At 40.8% G+C, this 21,604-nt stretch overlaps 1 protein-coding gene across 1 annotated transcript in view; it reads right to left on the reverse strand.

Moving 5' to 3' along the window:
- The window catches only part of LOC308499452 (uncharacterized protein), a 134,612-nt gene that overhangs the window by 83,396 nt on the left and 29,612 nt on the right, over nucleotides 1-21,604 (reverse strand). The window contains exon 3 of the mRNA XM_081052912.1: nucleotides 11,932-12,023. The gene's annotated coding sequence lies outside the window, so the exon portion shown is untranslated. The remainder of the gene's footprint in view (nucleotides 1-11,931; nucleotides 12,024-21,604) is intronic.

Here is a 21,604-nt window from a genome sequence, read left to right on the forward strand (position 1 = left end):
ACTGCAAACTAGTCCAGCCACAGTTTCCATCTCCTGCTATAGCTTTTGCTGGCTTTTTTATGGGCATGTGAAGAAATGCTCTTATGCTCTCTTAACCTTGAAAATTATCATATACCTCTTGCTTTAACCATTTGGTCTGTGCTGTATATATTTTCTTAACGCATATAATGTCCTATTTTTACTTTAAAATATTTTCTAAGAAAGGAGTATGAAATTATAAAGCCAGAATTAGAATTTTTTGGAAACCACCTACTCAATGCAGGAATCTTTTTTTGGGGGGTCATCCTGAGAGACCTAGGCTCTATTTAAATCTCTTCAGTAACAAGGAGCTCACTACCTAATTATGGATGTAGCAATTCCATAATTAAACTAATGGCTGGAATATTCTTTCTCTATTTCCATTTACTCATGCGACTGATATTTATTTAGCATCTACTTTATGCACAGGCAGTGTGCTGGCCACTTGGTATGTAGTGATGAAGAAAATGAACTCAGTCCCCAAACATAAAGTTATATTCTGCTTCCCTGTAGCTCTCCTGTGGATATGTGCAATCAGAAATAACATATTTCCATATGAGCATTCTCTAAAGTTTCGTCTTTTTTCCCATATGAGAGTTCTCTATTGTAAAGAAAGTTTAGATTTTCCCTTCCCAACACAGCTTGTGGGATCAGCGAGGATTCCTCGGCTGCAAGCAAGCACGTGAATGAACAAAATCCCTGGCCCCAAAATGGACCTATTTCAGTGAAATGGGGCAGCTCAGAAATGTGAAGGGAGAGTGGACAAATCAGGCTTGGAGGGAGCAGTACAAGAGGCAGTTTTAGGGATCTAAGTGGCAGGAATTAATGAACAGTCTCTTCAAGGTGCCACTATTGTTTCAACAATTGTTTTCAGTCTTCTGTCCCTCTGATCAAGATTCAAACTGTAAGAAGAGAGCGTCTGATTGGCCCAGTGTGGGTCTCATGCCCACCCCATGCTGGGGTGGCAGTGGAATTAGGTCATGTCCACACGAAGACAGCCAATGAAGCAAAAAGTGTTCCTGCAAAGAAAGATCAAGGAACTGCGGCCAGAAGGAGGAGGAATGAATGCTGGAGGCCAAACCAACAAATGACCACAACAGTTGCCATCTTAATCACCATCCTTTGGGCAGACAGACCACTTGGAGACAGAGATGCAGAGAGAAACCTGGAGCTTCTCCCTTAGAAAGGAATACTTGACTGCTAGACCTGCTAGATTTCTCTCATCTCTCTAGTAATAATCCCAGGCCTGCCTCACCTTCTTCCTCTGATCCTCAGGATGACACTGGTGGCCTCACCCTGGTGTGCCTCATTCCATCCTGGATTCATTCTCCCTGGGAGGCACGGGGGAGCCCGGCTGCCTTCCTACAGCCACGGCGGAGTGATGATGACGATAGCTGTGCTCTCGGCTCTTCCTTTTGAAACCCAGCAACACTGCCTCACACGTTGCTCTTACATGCATCTAAGCAAGCATGCTGGGATCCTCATCCACTCCTCATTGCACCAGCTTACCCACGAGCACATCGCCGTGGACTCTGAAAGTAAATGAGCTTAGGTGTTTCACGTGACTGTGCTTGGGAATCAGTTAGTTTTGCTAAAAGTACATCCTAGATTTATGCTGGAGATGAATGTCAAGACTAAATATCTGTGTATCGATTTTAGGTAAGGTAAAACTCTTTAACTCTCTCCAGTGTTCTGGCAGTGTCTCATGGTTTTGTTTTGTTTTGTTTGTTTGTTTGTTTTGAGATTACTACGGCATCTCAGAAGATCACATCTGTAGGCTCCGTGAGTGCTTTGGAATAGAACTCACTCGGGCCCAGTGTCACATATTCTCTTAAAGCTGCCAGCTGTGCTCCCTCTTGCATTCACATGACCTACCTTGCTTCCACACAGTCTAATCTGAACACCAGTCTCCTCATCAGAAGACACCGGAGAGCAGTTGACTAGATCTGCCTTCACCCTGCAGGGCTTTGCAACAAGAAAGACCTGGGTTTAAGAAAGACCTGTCTTGTACTAGTTCTGTGGCCTTGGTCCAGTTATGGACCCATTCTATGTCTCCATCTTCTCATCTGAAAAATGGGTATCACCTTATAGGGTTGTTGGATTGATTGTATCAGTGAGGAGACAGAAATCACACCAGTTATTTCAACAGAAAACTTCATATAAAGAATTGTTAACCGAGTACAGAAGACATGAAAAGCAAATACGAAGAAAAGAGCAATCGTAGGAAGCAGCTATGACCCTAGAACTGGGGGAAACGATAGAAGAGGTCAGGATTCTTCATGTTTAGAGCTTGAGCCCTGCAAAGCTGAAACTCAGACCTCTGAGAAGGGTCGCTGCTCAGCTATACTGTTGCCTCGGGAGCTTGAAGGCAGCTCTGCGGGTGAGCCCCAGCCCTCTGAGGAAGGAGCACTGAATGGCTAGTGAGGGGTCTCGAGGGGATGGATGAAATGGTGCTGATCCTGTGAGTGTTGAAACAAATGCAAACCAGAAGCAACTGGTGCTACTAGAACAACCTGCTGATGTTGCTGGGTGAACATCCATAGCGAGCCTGGTGCTCACAGGAACATTAAGGCAAAAGGAACAGGAAGTGCACAGGGAGGAGCATCTCCCTTCTTCCTCCAGCCTTACAGTCTCCCTCTACTGCCCTCAGCCCGCAAAGCCTCACAGGGACCCCACTGATATCGGAGAACTGAGGTTTGTGGATTCCCAGCCTCAGAACCACAGAGCAGAAGATGCAAGAGTGGGTTTGCTGCTGGGAAACAACAACTGAATAACTGGCTACTCCTGTGGCTACTCGGCATCCACAGACACCTTTTTTTTTCCACACAAGAGCTTCCCTGTGGACTTCCACACACAGTTACCAACTTCAGGCCTCTGCCTGACAAAATGCAACTTCCTTTACACAAATGAAGATGTTCTCAACCTCATTACATCACAATGTCCCAACAGCCCTCAAAGTCAGAGTAGTCCTGTATCTACCGCAGGGAGACAGTCATGTCACCCCTCTATGAGCTTCCTTAATTACTCTTAAATTCAGTCTCATCAGAACATTCTATTACTGAAAGACTAAATTGTCTTATGTAAAATAGTTTGGGGAAGAAGAAGAAATAAGAAATTAGTTTACATCAGTGGTCAACAAATTCCAACCCATAGGTCAAATCCAAATTTTAAAATAAAATTTTATTAAAACACAGCCACATCTATTAATTTACATATTACCTATGGCTGCTTTCAGGCTACCATGGCAGAGTTGAGTACTTGCAGCAGAGACCATATATGGTCTGGTAAAGCCTAAAATATTATCTGGCCCCTTTACAGAAAGTTTTACCCTGCTTTACAAGTTTTACCCTGCTTTACACACACACACACCCACACACACACATTCCACAACTGTCCTATTCCAACTTTTCTATGCTCTTAGAACCTCAACTAGTTCTTTACTTGGTGAGGTAGCCCTGAATTCATTCGTTCCTGAATGAATGTCACAAAGAATTTGGAAATGTCTGAATCCTCGGTGGTTCTGCCTTTTTTCAGTTGCTGGAGTTTTCCATTAGCTTTTGTTATTGGTCATGGAAGTGCTAAGATAAACCGCTAGACACACATCCCCTGAGTTCTGCACATGGTCCTCCCTACTTTCATCTTGTAGGAGCAATACAATTGGCTCTCGGTAATCAGAATCAATCATCCCAGGCAGTAGAATAAACTTCTTCTTTACCTGATGGTTGAGGAACATGAGGAACCCAAATGACCAGTGGCAGTTTCATTTTTCAATTCAATGGAAACATTAATTTGTACCCAAAGGAATCATTCTTTACTTTAAACCAATACAGATCACTATTGTAGGGATGGGAGAAAAAGATTTTAAAAGAAGGTTATGAGACGTAATAGTGAGAGAAGCCACTCCCTCATTTACCCCTCGATTCTTGGGCCCATGTATGCTGGCTATGGATGAAAGAGTACCAAATACTGTTACTAATCTAAGCATATAGTGTATTCTATAAGACAGAACCCCATGCTTTTAGGGTATTGTCTCTTAACTGGCATAGTAACCTAGTTTTCAATGGGCCATCGCACCATTCTATTTGGACCAGCTGCTTCTGGGTGATGGGAAACGTGGCAAGACAGAGAGGCATCTGGCGTATAGTATCTTCCATACAAACTGGTCCAAAACGCATCAGTGTCAGTGACAGCTCAGGCACACCTCCACGTCCCGGGGCATCTACATGTCCTTAGGCAAATGAAGGAGGCCAGCTTAGCCACACATCCATGGGATACTCTCATCTCCTGTTCTGGTGGGGGGTTCTTTGTGCTTCCTGCTTCTCCTTTTTTTCCTGGAAACAGTCCTCTCATGGATCCTCTTCTCCTGGGACTCTCATCGCTGCTATTTGCTGAGAAGCAAAGGCTTCTCAGAGCAGGAAGAGCTTCCTCTGCTGGAACCTCGGAGGCTCCCAGGCCACACAGGGATTTCTTCCTGCTGACCAGTGTAAGCAATGGCTTTCTAGACCCCTCTAGACTTCATGACAGGTGCATCCCAATAGGCACAATTCTTGCTTGTGCAGCCAGAGTAGGGATCGTGGCCTGAAACAGAGTCTTTGCTTTGTGTTGGGGACAGCGACCGGGTCAGGATGAGGCCAGTCTAGAGTGCCTGCGCCCTAGGCCATGGTTCAGGTGAGCTACACCTGGCTCTATGGTCATTGCCCAAACCCTTCTTTCGCACTTAATGCAATATAGTGAATGTGAATTAGATCAAACCTTATTTTGATCATTTCTGCTAACGTCATACTTAGTGAAAGTAATTCCAATACATGATTATTAAAAGTAACAGTAGGGTCTCACTGGTCCCAAACTATCATTACAAAATAGGATCCTAGAAAGAAACAAACATATAAAATCCTGGATAATCTAAAATACTAAGGATTATTGGAAGGCAGCTATGCTAACCACTATACCACCAACGCAAAAATACTAAGGATTATTGATTGGTAAGTATGTATGTATGTAGTATGTAAGAGCTTTTTAATCGCGTAAGAGCAATAATGTTTGTGTGTTGGGAATTTTGAATAAGTCCCCCAGTTTATAGTTGGTCTTTTAATTTTTATAGAAAAGAGTTTTAAATATTTTATAAGGCTAATTTGTTTGGCATTTCATCAGAAAAACTATAACTATCCAACTAACGTTTTCTATAATTCTTCGGATTCTTTAAGTCATTGTGTTATAGAATCGGGGCAGGGCTGGCAGGAAGTCAGAAGCCAGTTCCAACTGTGCTCCCAACATTACCTAATCTGCTGTGTATGACCCTGCGTTTGACCGCTGGGTCTCAGTTTCCTCATCTGTAAAATGAAATAAGTAGATGAAATGATTTCAAGGTCTTTTCATTTTAAAACTATGACATGAAATGACAGATAATACAATTTCATATGATGTGACTGATAAAAAGATAAGGCAGGGACTGAATTAGTTATGGAAAACCATAACTTTCATATTTAAATTCAAACTCTTTTGAGCCTCACTGAGTTTTTAAATGCTCCAGATAAAGCAACTATCAATTCATCTGAAATAAATATGGTCCATCTGCTCTGAGTACATTTTGTTTTTATTTCTCCAGAGAACTGGCAACAAAATCTCTCTGATAATTACTGTTAGCAGAGAAATTCAGTCTAGGTGCTGGCAGCCAGCAGCACATGGCTGGTTACTATAAAATCCATACACCCTCCTCCGATTACTCTGAGTGCATTACGGTGGGGTTTGTTTGATTCTCTATCTTGTCATAGCTGGGTCAGAATGCCTCTTTTAATAATAAACAGTGACTTCCTGCACTCAACGCAATCTAACTTGAAATATGAGTAAGAGGATGGAGACAGAAATGTGAGGAGGAGGGAAAAAGGTCTTGGATGAAAGGCGTCCTACTAGTTTTATGCGTGTATTGGGATCTGGTCCAACACACTTCTTAGGAGCTCAGACACTAGGAAATGCTTCTGGGAAGGGAAGCACAGACTGGCGTGAGAAGGGTGCAGCCCATCTATTTCTCATCAGGAGGTTCTTATTCATGTTGAGTGTGTGGATCCAGGGAAGCCAGACACAGAGAGTAATGCAAGAGACACAAGGAATGACTTGACTGAATTCTGGAATTCTGGTCAAGCGTTTACATTGTGAAGGACAGTGTCGGAGTCAGACTCCCTCTCAGAGGGGTCGACCAGGGTGCCGGTCAATAGACCAAGTGGGCATTGGAATTGCAGCTCCTGGGCATTTATTAAGAATTCACAGGTGGCAGGCAGGGCTCAAGCTTCATGAGCATGCAACCACTGGAACTGCACAGGGCCCTCTGCTCAGGAAAATCCCATGCTTGAAACTTAATGCTCTGCGATTACCATCTTGAAATTTTTAATAATTTCATTTTTGAATGTGTGTTTTATAAGTCAGATGGGATAATGGAGCATGAACCAGGGACTTAAGGCCTTGACTCATAAGCAATCTTGCTTTTCACCATCTCCCGCTCCCTGTTTCTCAGCTGCAGCTCCCCCAGCACCCACTAGCAACCACTGGTGCCCCCAGCTCCTGGCTGGGGCCTGGGTGTGAGGCAGGAAGGGTTGGGACCAAGCAAGCTCATGCTGCACACGTGGCGCCTGTTGAGTTGCGAGACTAGGTCCTACTCATCTCTCAAGTATCCTCGTGCATGAGGGAGCACAACATCAAATAGCAAATAAAAAACACCATGACAAGTCAAGAGACGGACCACAAAAGGAAGAAAAAAGCTTTATAAATGAGAGGCCCCACATTTGCATGTTGCACTGATCCCCACAAATTATGTAGCCAACACTGTTGAGAGGGGTCGCTAATGATGTCCAAGGAGTGAGGTAGGCTGACGCCTGAACACAGAGGGGAGTAAGAGGGAACACCAAATCCATGGGGCAAACACGGAGACCAGCGGGCAGTGATGCACGAGTTTGAAGCAGGGGAGACAAGAGAAAGAGAAGGAAATTGAAATCAAGATGAAAGCATGGTTAGGGTATTCTGAATCCAAATGTAAATAGTAGTTGGTGTTTCAATCTTGTTTCACGTATGGGTGAGAGGCCATCTGACTCAAATGTCCCAAAAGAGGCCAACCAGTGTTGACTATGTTCTAAGCCCATATTAGCCTGAGAGGGAAAATAAAGGCAATTATACATTTTTTCTGATCCTGAGAGAGTTTACAAAGGGCTGAATTTTTCTTTTAGCCTTCCTTTTTTTCCTTAAAAATTTTTCTTTTTTAGCCACATGATGGAATGAATTACCATAATGAAAATTCAGGTATCTGTTATGTATTTAATGTGAATGTAATTATTGAAAAGAATGACTGCTATATCTTACAACATTTTTTAAATGTGTTTTAATCTGTGGAGGAGAAAAACACCTTATAGTTTTTCTCTTGAGTTTGGCATTTTTAGTCATATACGACGTGTGATCAAACAATATGGTGAATATTTAAATAAATAAAAAAATTTATTGCACTAAAAGACACATTGCCATTAATCCCGCTCAAAATATTCACCCTTGCTTCGAACATACTTATCTCACCATTCTTGCCACTTCCTGAAGCAGTTCTGGAAGCCCTCTTTCGTGAGTGTCTTTTATTGTGCTGTCATGGCTGCCTTCATGTCCTGAATTGATTCAAAACATTTACCTTTCACGGTCATTTTGACTTTGGGGAAGAGCCAGACGTTGCATGGTGCCACATCTGGTGAATAAGATGGATGAGGACACATTATAATGTTTCTATATGACAGAAATTGTCATATATGAGAAGTGATGAGTGACAGGGAGCGTTGTCATGATGGAGGGTGATTTATGGCACACTTTAAAACACATCTTTTCTCCACCATAGCTCACACCTGACTGACTGCATCAAGTAAGTTGAAACTTGTCACACACTGTTACTAAGGTTCGACCTACTGCTTCCTGTATTGAAGAGCCCTGCCTTTCCATTGGATGGCACTCGGCAGCAGCATTCACTGGATGTTTTGATCACTAGGGAAAGGCTCCATATCCCACATCACTTCTGTTATGTCAAATAAAACCATTACGTCGTGTCCTCATCCACCTTATTTACTGGATCTGGCACCATGTGACTTCTGACTCTTCCCCAAAGTCAAAATGATTTAGGACATCAGGGTAGCCAGGATAGCACAATTAAAGACACTCACAAAAGAGGACTTCCGGAACTGCTTCAGAAAGTGGCAAGAATGATGGAATAAGTGTGTTTGAAACGAGGGTGAGTATTTTGAGGGGGATTAACGGTAATATGTCTTTTACTGTAATAATTTTTTTAACTTTAAACATTCACTGTATCTTTTGATCACACCTCATGTATGGGGTGCCATACATTGCTCCTGATAATGAAGGCTGGGGACCACAGAGCAAATTCTCCCCATTTGGGACGCCACGACCTTGCAGCTGCCTCTTGCTCAGCACCTCTGAAGCCTATACTGAGTTGGGGAGAGGTGCAAACAATGCCCAGTACCTCTGCTCATTTCTAACAAAATGGAATTTAATTAAACACAATTCGTGCTCTTAATTTATTCTTCTGAAGCCTTTACAGTTTCAGAGTTGCGACTACTAAGTACCGGTTAGTGATAAGAAAGTTTTTAATCAGATTTTGAAACAGAATTTACTTATCAGAATGGCAAGGGGCGTGGGGGGAAGTTTGGAAGGAAGTAACATCTGGCTTGTCTGACACTGTAAATTTGTATTTATTTAACAAACACTCATATAGTGCTTACTATGGTGTCAGGCACTGTTTCAAGTGCTCTACAAACACTGATTAATTTAGTACTCATAACAATCAGGGCTGACTTATCCAGTAGGCATAGTGCCTAGGGTCCACAAAAAAAAAAAAAATGCTTTACTTTTAATTTCTTTAAAACCAGGAGAAAAAAATTGAAAATTATATATGTATCTATATATCTACACACACACACACACACACACACACACACACACACACACACACAGAGGGTGCCAAAAAAATGTATACACATTTTAAGAAAGGAAAAAAACTATGAAAGTGATGCTGATGGTAACCACTTTGAGCACCTCTTGTAACTGCAGAAGCCAAACGTGACTTTATTCATCTTTTCTTATTGGTATAGATTGAGTGTTACAATTTTAATAGTTTTTTCCTTTCTTAAATGTGTATACATTTTTTTGGCAACCTGTGTGTGTGTGTATATGTGTGTGTGTACATGTGCGTGTGTGTGTGTGTGTGTGTGTGTGTGTGTAAAGAAATTCAGCCTGGATTATATTTGTCTTCATACCAGTGCAGTCATAAAATATAATTTTTAATATAATTTTGTGGAAGAAGAGGCCCATGAAGGCAAATGTATGTAGGGCCCATGGAAATCATAATATAGTTCTAATAACAACTCGGCTGTCATCTTAAGTTTATAGAAGGGCAATGAGAGGACTGAAGCACAGGTAAGTGACTTGCCAGTACCACACAGCTAAGAATGAAGAGCTGCGACTCACGTCTGGCAGTCTGCTTTCCTAGAACACTGCGTTAACTGTGCTGACATCTCACCCATCCAGTCTTTCACAGGAATTTTCTACATCGTTAAACAATTAGCTCTCTACAAAACCAATTTTACTGTTTCAATAATTTTGGAAGATGGTCTTCCATACCTTTGTTGTTTATTTCCTGATTTATTAATTAGGTTCTCCTGAGCATAATCTGCTCTTTTTCATGATGATAACAGTATCCTCATCAATAGATAATCTTATTGAGCGTTTTTTTATATACCTGGCACCCTTCTAAGATTTGTTTTACAAGTATTAACTCATTCAATCCTCACAACCCTATGAGGCATATAGGTTTTTTAGATAAGAAAACCCGAATTAATGAAAGTAAGCTATGTGTCCAAGTTCACCCAGCCAACTGACAGCAATAGAACCCAGGCATCCTGGATCTGGAGCCCCTCGACCAGGGAAGAGCTGCAGCTTTGCGTTGTGAAGTACAGAGTCATGCTCCCCAGAGCTTTACTGCTACTCCCAGTATCTTCAGGCCACGATCTTCTTTGAAGTTTTGTGTCAACTCTTCAGGGTATGTGTCCTCGCTCCCTGTCATGCAGCTGGCTGATAATTTTAGCTGTGTTTCATTTCTAGTCCTCACATTTATCACTTGATAACCTTATGAAGTGCCTAGTAAGGGCTGCGTTGTGTTTATTTGCTGCTTCCCAATTACTTTAATGAAGAACCAGCAAGCCCATTTACTTAGCGTTGTGTACAGTAGGTCAACAAGTATTGTGTGGAGGGAGTGGTACCCCTGTCATCAGCTTTGTGATCCTTATTGCATGGCCTTGTGAGGGTGACTTTGGATGCTTTGAGGGCTTTTGTTAGTTAATCTTCATTTATTTCTTATTTTTCAGCTAAGTTTTCAATAGTGAGTGCTAGTAAGTGGCATGGCAGATATCACCGGTAAGGGGAAAATACTTGCATGATAACTTAGTTGAGCAAGTGGCTTACCAGAATTCACTTATCTGGTAACTGCACTACCTTGGTGGTCTTTACTGAATGGTGTTACAAATGATTTAAGTGAAAAATAAGACTCCATTGTGCTATTCTGGATGAATTCTTTTTTTATGGCTCAACCTGGAATACAAGGCCTAAAGTTGGTAGTGACTCCATCTGTCTCTATATGTATTAGGTAGGAATAAATGCTTTGTATTTGTCTTCACCCCTGCTCATTCCCAAACATCATATCACATTAGACAAATCTTAAATTCAGCCTTTGTGATATTTTGGAGTTTATCATCTAATTGGCCACAACTGTAGGATTTGAAGACTGCTCTCTGCCACCAATTTGATTCTTTTCTGTTAACCTCATTCAACTCTTGGCCTTCACAGCCTTCTCAGGAAGCACTGCTACCACACCCGAGACCTTATCTCTGTGACTAGCCTCAGAAGACTGTCCTGATTGGGAATCAGTTTACAAGTCTGCAGAGGATGGACAGTTTCTGGATCCTACTGCTTAGTTATCACGGAAATACCTAGAGCCCTTTGTAGGTTCCGGGATATTAACTGATAATTTGGATAGCAGGAAAACAGGCAAGCGATGAGTAAATTTCTTGAAACATCTTCATCTGTTTTTAAAAAACAAGCAAAGTATTCTAGACTACTGTCTAAGTCAGAGTTTATAAACCTGGTGTTGCTCAGATTAGATTTGGGCCATAGATGTGCTTGGTTTGGCTTGCATCTTAAACTACCAAACTTTTCAATTGATTGCTTTCACTTCAAAATCAGGAAATTTCACCACATCTCCAGACTGCTAACTTCCTTGAAAACTGGGTGATCTGACAGCATGGTACCCATATTCCTGCATAGCAACGATTGGCCATAATTGGGTAGCACCTGGCGACTTTAAACAGAGCATGCACTTTTTCTGTAACAGTGCATCTGCAGTCCAATTTGCTTGCTTACGTTGGCCAGCTGCCTGTGCCCTGCAGCGTCTGATTTTGTATCCCCTACTATGAGTCCACGAAGGATACAATCTCAAAAAGCTCTGGACCACAGTACCTCTGCTTAGTTTTCTGCTTAGTTTATGTAATCTTAAACATTAATATTGAAAAGCAATACATTCTCATAAAAAAATATACATTCTCATAAAAAAGTAAAAAGTATAAGTCCAGTTATCTCATCGATCCAACACTTCCTTTTCCTCATTCCCAGAAATAATACCAATAATAATTCTATGCATAAGATTTTTTTATCCAACTGGGATTATCTACTTTTTGTAAGGCTGTATGTGTATATAAATATTGGGTCCCATACATGCATAAGAGCAATGTGGCATATTAAAATAATTATCTGTATAATTAACAAAAACTCTTGATGAAATTTCCAAATATTAGAGAAAAATGTTTTTTTAATTATCTGGCTAATTACCTTCATTAGTCATTCTTTCAGCTCCTTTCTTCATGGAAGGAATCCATCCATTCAGTACACACTCGTTGAGTTCTTATTATGTGCAAGGCATTCTGCGAGGTAAAATGGAAAATGCAGATATGAATTAAAAACAAGATCAATAACATTATCATAAGAAAAAAGCTGAATAATTTTTTTCCCAAAATGAATGAGGTAAAGGTGTTGAATTTTGAATTAAACATGCCCTGTTTTCAGTGGACCAAGTCTAAGATTTGAGGGGTTACATAAGTCCTAGGAATAACCCAAACCGGAAAGGTAAATCAAAAGAAGAGGTTCAGCTGGGTGGGGTGGATGTGGGTGGTGCAGACTTGGTAGGAAGCAGACTAGCCAAGTGAGGTGAGGTTCAAAGAGAGCTCACTGATAAAGCATGACTTCCCAGGGCACAGACCTGCAGGCATTTGGTTTGTGTTCAGACAGATAAACCCCACCCTGGCATATGACTGCAGTTCCTCTTCTCTCCCAAGAATATTTCAGTGACAATTTTGATAAAATAAAGTTGAGTTGAGAGAGCTACAAAAGTAGAAATAAAATTAGAGATGTGCTCATGAGAGTTTTAAAGAGAAAGAAATTTTGCCTTTAGAGTCTTTTCTTAGCTACTGGAAACAATAGTTTCTGTTGTTGAATACTTTTCTTGAATTAGAGAATGGTAAACGCTGCAAATCTTCATGGAACTAAAAACCGAAACCAAACCCAAAACCTGTAAGCTCTCATCTCTGGACTATTACTTTGGGGTCATATTTCTGTATTTCAGTTTACACACTTCTGTGATTTTCTAAAAAGCATTGCAATGTTAGTGAATCATCATAGTAATTGTTCATCCTTTTCATTCAAGAAAATATGATCTCTGGTTAAAAGGGATCTAGATACTATCCAGTCTATTTGACTGACTACCACTTGAATCTGCTTTTTAAAAAAGTTCCTCACCAAGCATTCTTCTAGCTTAGACTTTCATGCTATGCTCTGCAGAGCCTCAGGCTCTCAGAGGTAGTGCTTCAGGGGAGGGCTCCTGTGTGGAAGAAGTGGGGGTTACTGGGAAAAGTGAATGCTGACCTGGCATGGCTCTAGTTCTCCTTATTCACTCATTGAACAAGAGCAGTTGAGATAGCATTTGATTCACTTAAACAGTTCTGTGTCATGCTTAATTTGCAGAAAGTGTTCTATTGCTCAAGGAAGTGAGCCTTGAATTGAGTCTTAAGGAAGAGTAGGAGTTAGTCATGCAAAAATATGGTAATCGGGTACTCCTTCCGAGTGGCAAAATATGTCACCTTAAATAAACTACAGAGAAGTGAGAGAAAATGGCAGAGTAAGGATCTACAAAAATTTTCATAAAAGCAATAAGAAAGCTGGCAAAAATCATCAGAGCCAACTGTTTCAGAACTTAGATATTAATCAAAGCCTTACAAAATGAGGGGAGAGTTTATTCAAGAAAAGGCTGAATCTTAGTAAAAATTGAGATTTGTGGTATTTTAACTTGTCCTATTTCCATCCCCCCTCTCTAGCTCATGGTAGCCTTGAAAACCAACACATTGCAATCATGTTGAAACTGCCATCCTGGCAGCCATCGGAGGTTGCAGAATGGAGTTGGACCTCTTTCAAAGCCTCATTCCCAGAGAACTGCCATCTTTTGACTTGTCTGGTGGTTCCCTGGAAGACCGCACTTGCAAGGCTGTCTTTATTTGACAAGACTCAGAGTAGAGCTCATCTACTCAGGGGTGTTCGTCAAAATAATCAGTTTCAATTGTTTAACTTTGTGGCTGCCCTGGGTGAGGGATAAAGTTGGGATAAACAATAGGCTAACCAAAAAGCTTAAAGGGAAAAGATGGGGAATAAGATGTCCATGGTGCCTTTGAAAAAACTCTGACATTTTCCTGGAAATTTTGAAGGTCAAGTGCATGCCGAAGGCTATGTATGCCCAGGACTTTGTTCATGGTGAGGAAAGACCTGAGAAGGCGGTAAGCTCTCTCTCATCTCTGGCTGAACTTGAGGGTCTGTGCAAGTAGAAAGTGAAGGCTGAGGCAGAATTGTTAACTTCCTGAAAGAGTATTGAAGGCATGACTCAACGCACACACAGGTACCCTGGCAACGACTAGGAAATGTATTAGTTCCAGGCATTTAAGGAAATCTCTGCCCAATCGCTACCTGATCACTAAGCTGAGTAGAGACTTCGGCAGCCACACAACAAAGAACAGACTTTATCATTCAGGAAAGTTGCTAAAATAACAACAAAAATAACATAACAAACAGCAACAACAACAAATCCTGGGAAGGGGGAAAGTCTGATATTCAGAGTTGTCACAATTTATTATTTAAATATCCAGTTTTCAACAAAAAAATTACAAGATGTACAAAGAAACTAGAAAGTATGGCCCATAAAGAGAAATAACACAAAAAAACAAGTTAATAGGAACTGTCCCTGGGGAAGCCCAGATGTTGAAATCACTAGACAAAGACTTTAAATCAGCTATTGACTAATAAGCACATGAAAATATGCTCAGCATAATTAGTCATTAGGAAAATGCAAATCAAAACAATTTCATATCCAATAGGATGGTCATAATAAAAGACACAGGTAATAATAAGTGTTGGAGATAATGTGGGGGAATCGGAATGCTTATACATTGCTAATGGTAATGTAAAATGGTACAGTTGCTTTGAAAACCAGTTGGACGTTCCTTAAAATGTTTAACGTAGCATTACTGTATGACACCAAAATTCCACTTCTAGGTATACACCCAAGAGAATTAAAAATGTAAGTTACAGCAAAAATTTTACATGAATGTTCATAGCATCATTCCACATAGTAGCCTAAAAACTGAAACAACCAGAACGTCCATCAACTGATGAATGAATAAACAAAATGTGGTATATTCATATAATAGAATATTATTTAATCATAAAAAGGAATGGAGTACTAATACATGATACAACATGGATGACCTTTATGGTGGTTAATTTTGGGTCAGTTTGACTGGATCATGGGCTTCCTAGATATTTGGTTAAACACTTATTTCTGGATGTGTCTGTAAGAGTGTTCCCAGGTGAGATTGGCATTTGAACTGGTAGACTGAGTAAAGCAGATTATCCACCCCAGTATGGGTGGGCATCAACTGATTCACTGAGAGCCTGAAAAGAAGAAGGTAAAGGAAGGGAGAATTTTTTTCTGCCTGACTATATGAGCTAAAACATTGATCTCCTGCCCGTGGACTGACAATGCACCACTGACTCCTCCAGTTCTCAGGCCTTCAGGTTCAGACTGGACTACACTACTGGCTTTCCTGGGTCTCCAGTTTGCAGATCATGGGACTTCATTTATATGAAAAGTCCAAAATAGGCAACACCAGAGAGACAGAAAGTAGTGGTTACCAGGGACGGTGGTGGGGAGAAGAGAATGTGGCATGACTTCTAATGGGCATGGGGTTTATTTTGGGAATGGAGAAAATGTTCTGGAATTAACTAGCAGTGATGGTTGCACAATCTCATGAATAAACTAACAATCACTGAACCTGACACTTTGAAAGGGTGAATTTTATGGCTTGTGAATGACATCGCAATAAAAAAAGCTACACACTAATAAAATAAGCTACACACTAGTTAGACCACACTGAAATTACATTAATAATATGAGAAATTTTGCTTTTTAATGTGCCTGGGTGAAAAGGAAAAAGAGTGAAGGAAGGAGAAGAAAAATTAACGTTCAATGAGGATCTCCTATGTCTCAGGCACTGTACTAGAAACTGAGGACATAGAAGGGATAATTTACAGTCCATACCCTTAAGGGTCTCAGTCTATGAAGTCTAAAAAGGATTAATCATGATACAAATTAAGAAATGCTGTCAAAGAAGGCACTGTTCAGAGAATGAAAAACAAGCCACAACCTGGGAGAAATACTATAAACTACGTATCTGATAAAGAACTTGTGTGCAGAATATATAAAGAACTCTCAAAACTCAAAAATAAGAAAACAAACACTCCAATTAAAAAAAGGGCAAAGATTTGAACACATACTTCACCAAAGAAAATAGGCAGATAGGTATAAGCCCATGAAAAGATGCTCAACATCATTAGCCATTAGGGAAATACAAATCAAAACCATAATGTATACTACTACACACCTGTTAGGGTGTAGTAAAATGAAAAAAACTGGCTGTAGTAGGCTGAAAAATGCCTGCTGCCCAAAGGTATCCATGTCCTAATCTATGGAGCCTGAGACCGTTACCTTGCATGGTGAAAAAAAGTGTGTGTGTGTGTGTGTGTGTGTGTGTGTGTGTGTGTGTGTGTGTCTCTCTCTCTCTCTCTCTTTCTGGAGACGTGTTAAGGATCTCGAGATGAGGAGATTACCCAAGTGGACCCTAAATGCCATCACAAGTGTTTTTATCAGAGAGAGGCACAGGGAGATGTCACAGACAGAAGAGGAGGAGGAAATGTAACCACAGAAGCAGAGATGGGAGTGAGACAGCCACAAGGCGAGGAACGCCAGCAACCCCCAGAAGCTGGAAGAGGCAGGGAAAGATTCTCCTTGGAGCCTCCAGAAGGAGTGTGGCTCCCCTGACACCTTGATTTCAGCCCAGTAATACTGATTTTGGACTTCTGACCTCTAGAACGTTGAGAATATATTTCTGTTGTTTCAAGTCACCACGTTCATGGTAATTTGTTTTAGTAGCCATAGCAATGGATACACTAATGATATCAAACGCTGGCAAGGAAGTGAAGGAATTGCAACTCATCTTCTGATGGTAGGAATGGAAAATGATATAATCACTTGGGAAAATAGCAGCAGTTTCTTAAAATGTTATATATATACTATCATATACAGCTATCCCACTCCTAGGTATTTACCCAAAAGAGAGGAAAGCATATATCCATAAAAAAGAGTTTTCACGAATAATCACAGACATCGTTCCAAACTGCAAACAATGTTTGTCAACATGTGAATGATGTGTGAACAAATTGTGGTACATCCATATGATGGAATACTACTTAAAATAAAAAGAAATGAACTATTGATAAATACTATTATACAATGTGAATGAATCTCAAAATGATTATGTTGAGTGGAAGAGGCCAGACAAATAGAATACAACTGTAGAATTCCACTTGCATTGAATTCTAGAAAATGCAAACTAATTTACAGGGACAGAAAGCAGATCAGTGGTTGCCTGTGAAGGAAGGTGGAGCTACGGGGGCATGACGTGATGAACATGTATATGTTTATGGTCTTGATTACGGTGATGGTTTCACAGATAGATGTATCAGACAAAATTTATCAAAGCCTATAGTTTAAATACCTGAGATCAATTATGCATCAATCAAACCAATAAAATAAATAAGTGCAGTCTAAAAGCCACAGGGCGCTATGGTATTATGGAAAGTGGACATCCCTCTGGAGATGATGGGCCAGAGGTCTGGGACTTGGGGCTTTATTCAACCCAGTTGTCTTGCCATTGTCTTCTTGGGAATGGAGTCTGCCTTAAACCAGGGTCAGAGGCTGGGGCCCTATATTCTAGAAACAGGATCATGCTCAGAGCACTGCTCTGTAGCTTTCGACATCCTAGGATTCTCACATAACCACTGGTCCCGGAAGGCAGGCTGCAGGCACCCACTGCCTCGGCAGGGTGGCGATCTAGAGAGAAACAGTGCGGATTAGTTCCTGCCAAAGTTGGAGTGAGGTGGGCACAAAACTAGGGCCCAGGCAGATGGTTTTGGGGCCACAGAACAGGGCAGTAAAGAAGGGTCTAATTTATCAGACAAACCTTTTTGCAAGTATCATTTTGATGAGTATAATCTCCCACACTTCAGACGCAAGAAAAATATCTATAGGTAATCAGGGCACTTTGTGGCATTTCCTGAATTGCTGCTTCAGGTACCCACAAATCATATTGATGTGTCCCAACAGCATCTACTTAAAAGAGGAAAGAAAGTCTCTATGGGATAATTTAGTGGATTAAATACCAGAGGCACATTCGTGAGACATGCATTCCGTTTTGTATATGCTTGACTTCTCTAAATTATGAAGAACCGTAGATCCTAGTTGAAGCGATTCGTCTAAAGTCAGACGAAGGACCTAACCGGCCAGCCAGCAATGCTCTGTCTCTCCTGACGTAGGACCTGACACACTTCACCTGCGGAGGCACATGCTACTCAGCTTTCCAAGGTATTATTTTGATTTATAAAACTGATTAGCCTCTTCAGCTCCAGGCTCTTGTGCATTGAAATTTTTTCTCAGCAGCAAATGAATTAGTACTTTCTGTAAAATGTATGACACATGCTGTGATTGTATGGGCTAGGATAAATCAAGCAAGGTGCTGGAAAATAAACCACATTAAATACAATTGAGTCCTTCATTTAAATGACAAACATCAGGGGTCTCCTGGTAGGTATATAGTGAAAGTTAAGTGTAGTAGCTATTGTCGGTCTACTGGTTCATTTTGATTTCTCTTCGAATGACCTGATCGTTCCTATTTCAGGAGATATTTCTCACTTGTAACTATAAATCACCTTCTATTATATTAAGGATTCTGGATGTGATGAATGTAGCAGTTGCTCTCTGGCTCAGTAAAATGTATTCAGTTGTTGCTAGGTCCTGTCAGATGTTTGACTAGTTGAATGTGTTTTATTCTGCTTTTACTTAAGAGAGAGTAAACTTTGTTAAATCGAATTTCTTGTTTCCATATCTTCCACTTGATCGTTAAAAAAGCTACTGGTAACTTTCAGTAAAAATAATCATTGTTTTTATTTTTTCCACTCTAAATTAATGTCTCAGCAAGTTAATATTTGAGTGATAGCTTTTTATACAACACAAAGTACAAAATGGGATTCAAATTGGTTTAATCTTGAGACACGCAGAAAGTCATAAGAGCAATGTATTGGCACAGGATTGGTGTTGAATCAGTGACCTTGATTATTCCTTCTGTTATCTTCTAATTTGTATACCTTACATTGCCCTCCCCGAAAAAAACCCCAAAAGTTTAAGAATAGAATATTGCCTTTGTTTTTTGCATGTGTGCTTAGCTGAATTTTCAATACTTCTTGAGGCAGCTCTTCGTTACATTTACAGATTTCTCTCCTCCACCCAACCCGTTTAACGAGTGGCCTTAAAATCACTTATCGGTCTTTCCTCACCCTTGGTCCGGGCCTCAGAGCCCTATGTTGTTGGAACCACCAGGATGCAGAAAAGCTGGCAGCTTTCTTTGGCACACGAGTAGCCTGAGCACACTTCCCACAAACTTATTCTTTTTTTCTGCTTTCTTTTAAAAAAATTCCAATCAAAGAAACTGAAATTCAAAGCAAAAGCAAGGACACCTTGATTGAAAAAACATTGAGATAATAGCCTCCAATCCAGAGCCGTTTTTTGTTTTTGTTTTTTATTTTTAGCAGAATCGCTTTTAGCATCTGATAATATCAGAGCACTCAGTTATTGCAGGTTTGTACTGGGGCAGAATATCCTGTCCTCCTGAATGTAACAGACCAAAAAAAAAAAAAAAAAAGGTGGAGAGAAAGATTGGTCAGTCTTAGGAGACCAAAAAGACCAAAAACACACCCTGAGACGGATGACCACTACTTTAAAGGGTCACGTCTGTTCTTTCTTAGCTATTGGATAAATAGACTTTGGTGGTAGGCTCCCAATGCCCCACCTGGATTGGCAAGGTTTCCTTTCCCCAGCTGGGAGCTGTCTCCTTTGGCGGAGTTGGGGACTTGGGCCCTCTCGCTGCCACTACAGATGCTGCTCTCTAATGTCCCCTGTGGGGCCCTGCTACTGTTGTCTGCTGCCAAAGTCCCAGCAGGGATGTCAGAAATGAGTCCTGAAAACATCTAATTTGGGGTGGATCGTTAAACTGATGTACCACTATGGTCTCCAAGCTCTAACAGTTACTTTCAATCCCCTGTTTGTGACTCTAGCCATCTTCCAAAGGGTTCTAGATGGTCACCCCAAATTACTATCATGAAATTCATCTTTTACAATTCCTCTCCCTTTTGCTAATCAGAGCTTTCATATTTTATCACTTCAATACCCACACTCCCAGTTTTGTTTTTAATAACTATGTCTGACAGATCCGTTCCTTAAAGGATAGAAAAAAAAATTAATGAGACACCTGATAACTGAAAGGGGTCAGTGTCAGCAGCAGCACACAAAATCACCTGCCACGGTTATAGAAGACACCTTCAGTCAGAAAAGCCCAAGTCACAAAAGCAATCTCTCTGGGCCTGTTCCCTCTTCTGTAGAATGATGGACTGGACTACGAAATTTTTGAGTTTTATCCCATTTCTAATACCCCAAGAAGCAGTACATTAGAGAAGTTTTTAATTAGGATTTTAGGGTCTCTTTATTTGCTTTAATCAGATACCCCTTGTCCATCTCCATCTCCTGTAATAGTCATCCCTGTTCTTATTTCCCTGCACATTTGCCCTAAGAAAGTTATAACCTAATGGCCACAAAGCATATACCTCCAAAAGTGCTCATTTCTTTCATTACTCCTATTCTGTCACACCCACATGCCAGGACCATAAAGCCAGGCACAGACACTGTAGTTGTGTTTCTCTACCAAGAAGATTCATCACATCTACCTAAACCTGATCTGGGCATTTCTACCTCATTCCTAGTTCTTAGAGTTGTCTCCATTTTGGGATCTCCTCCCATCATTCTCACTGCTCAGTGAACTTGCTTTCTGTGTTAGTTTCCTGGAACTGCCTTAACAAATCGCCCAAAACTGTGTGGCTGAAAACAAGAGAAATATATTCTCTCACAGTTCTGGAGACTAGAGTCTAAAACCAAGGACCATGATCCCTCTAAAGACTCTTGTGAAGACTCCTTTCCTGCCTCTCCTAACTTCTGCTGGTTGCTAGTAATCCTTAGCCGGCAATCCTTGGCTTTGAGATGCACCACTGGGATTACCATCTCCCTTTTCCTTCTCCTTCGTGTCTCTATCTCCCCCTTCCTCCCTGGATTTAGGGCCCACCCTAGTCTAGTATTACCTCATCTGAATTTTATTACATCTGCAAAGACCCTCTGTGTGTGTGTGTGTGTGTGTGTGTGAGTGTGTGTGTGTGTATGTGTGTGTGTGTACGCAATATACAATATAGTAAGACCTCGTGGTTAACAAGTCTATGGCATCAAAAAGACCTGAGTTCAATCCAGGCTTCTATGTACTAAATATGTGATCTTGTACACATGACTTCTCTGAGCTTCAATTTCCTCACCTATAAAATACAAATGTTAGTACTTATCTCAAAGAACTAGGACGAGTACATAAAACAACATATTTCAGCTGAAAGCCTGAAAAGTACTCAGTGCCAAACAAATGGCATCTTTTCTTAGTATGATCTCTACTATACTCCAGGAGGAATTCTCCTTATTAGTCAAGGTGGTCTTCTCACAGGCCTAGAGATTCATCCCAAGCCCAAGTCTTGAGAAGTGCCTTCTTCCCCACTCTCTCGTCTTCATTCTCAGTCTCCTCATTTAATATTTTGAAAACTAGACTAAAACCTGTTTCTACCATGTTGGTCCTCATTGACCCAACTTGTTTCTCTGTGGACATGTCATTCATACTGAAACTGTTAGTTTTGTTTCCAAGAAGATGGAGAGGGTTTGTGTTTTCATATTCTTCCTGTCAAGTAGAACTAAAAACCCTGGACAGTA

The sequence above is a fragment of the Rhinolophus hipposideros genome (assembly GCF_964194185.1).
Source record: "Rhinolophus hipposideros genome assembly, chromosome: 7".
Lineage (NCBI taxonomy): Eukaryota > Metazoa > Chordata > Mammalia > Chiroptera > Rhinolophidae > Rhinolophus > Rhinolophus hipposideros.